Source organism: Ruditapes philippinarum, unplaced genomic scaffold (assembly GCF_026571515.1).
Source record: "Ruditapes philippinarum isolate M1 unplaced genomic scaffold, ASM2657151v2 ctg5049_1_1_1_1, whole genome shotgun sequence".
Taxonomy (NCBI): Eukaryota; Metazoa; Mollusca; class Bivalvia; order Venerida; family Veneridae; genus Ruditapes; species Ruditapes philippinarum.
In genome coordinates this window covers 152016-153899 of record NW_026865345.1, presented here as the reverse complement: position 1 = coordinate 153899, position 1884 = coordinate 152016, and the positions used below count along the sequence as shown (strand labels likewise).

The following is a 1884-nucleotide window of genomic DNA, read 5'->3' as shown; positions in this document are numbered from 1 at the left end:
AATGAAATTTGTGCCAATACATTTTTCAATGATACCAATAAGAATATTGGGTGGTTTTTTACATTATTAATAAAATTACTCCCTTGAAGTTGGTCATTGTTTCCCCTAAAACTTTCCCAATCGCCGATGTTTCTCAGGAATATATGATAAACAAGATCAACAAGGAAAGGCGGCGCTCAATGAACGCAACCCCACATGACCCAGCAACAAGAACAAGTGGCAAGAAGCCAAGGCGGACCCAAAACAAAACACAGGACAGGGCACTAGGCAGAGCACGGACAGGCTAATCACTAAAATGATAAATAATTTGTAACTGATAAGAACACGATGTTAAAAATAAGGTAATGCATAAGTTATCTTCATCATAAATGGTAAAATCAGCAATTTTCAAGTGATGTTGCTACTGACAAAACTTTTGTAACAAATGTAACATATATATTTTATGAAAAATGCCGTATGTTGTCCTTCAGTTTTATTTAAAAATATGGGAGAGGGCGCCGTTTTATACCTGTCCGCAATAGAAGTTCGTAAATACTCCGAGAGGGGCGGGGCGTTATGCTTGACTTAAAATCGTTTAAACTTTGTGAATCTACTTTTGTCATTTTAAACATGTTACTGTGTTAACGTACTCTTGTAGTTCTACAACTGGTAACACGTTTTCTTAAACTCTATTTTCCGTATTCTGGTTTTACGTTTCATTTGTATATTTCAGATCTATAAGTGTGCAAACATGCATATGTATTGCATGCAATGGAAGATACGAACTTGTAAATTTGTTGTCGTTTTAGATGTTAGGTCAGTTGTTACGATATATATGTAAACTTGTTATATAAAGGCGGTAACCTTCAAATAAAAGATTGAATTAAGAGGTTTACAATAAAAATGGTAGGCATACAAGTTCGCATTTTCAAAAGTCATTTTAAAAAGGAACACTTTACATGTCTGGAATTTTGGCAACGAACGCCCTCCATACTTTCATACCAGCTATTTGTGTTCAAAATTGTGTTCAATCAGTTTTATAATTCGGCTTTTAAATTTGGACTTTTACTAGTTAATATCAATGCTATATTATTCTATATTGTTTCCATTCATTATCTTAGATATAATTTAAATTACATGTATAACATGTGTTAATTATAATCTATTAATTCTAAAAGTATATGTACAAGACCAATAAGGAATGTTCAGTTTTGCATAATGAATGTCATTTAATTAACAAGAAAATAAAGGATACAGTTAATGAAAAGATCTGTTGATTGGAAGCTAGCTTTAATGAAAAGGCAATTATATTGTAACTAGGGAAAACGTTCACCAAAACACGACGGTTTACTTTCTATATATCAAAAAATAACTGCACGTTTATTATACATTAGCATTACGTGGACATGTTCTCGGACCGCTTAATTAAGTAATGAATGTTTTATTTAACAATATGCGCATAACAATATATGAATAACGTCAAATCGTCTCTGTGGCGCAATCGGTTAGCGCGTTCAGCTGTTAACCGAAAGGTTGGTGGTTCAAGCCCACCCAGGGACGTATATATATTTTTAATTTATTTTCCTTTTTTATTGCATTCAAATTTCAGCAATATAAGTAATTGCTGGATATTTCTAAACATTTCAAAGTGAAATGTGTAGATTTTATCTAATATTAGTATACAGTTTTTTAGAGGCATTGTTATCAATGACAATTCCGAACCCAATATCAGATCATTTATATACAGTTTACTTCTACAGGGGGCAATGAATTATGTTATATAAATAATACAAATAACTTCATACCAAAACGTATGCGACATAAACGACAAGTGTTCATAATTCTAAATCCTGACAGAACTTCAAATTTTGACTGCTTTAATGTTAGTGTTAACATCCATTTCTT

General features: G+C 32.1%; 1 non-coding gene across 1 annotated transcript; it reads left to right on the top strand.

The window, feature by feature from the left end:
• The first annotated feature begins 1465 nt into the window (after positions 1-1465).
• Positions 1466-1539, top strand: Trnan-guu (transfer RNA asparagine (anticodon GUU)). The gene has a single exon. It is a non-coding gene; the product is annotated as a tRNA-Asn (tRNA).
• Positions 1540-1884: the final 345 nt, after the last annotated feature.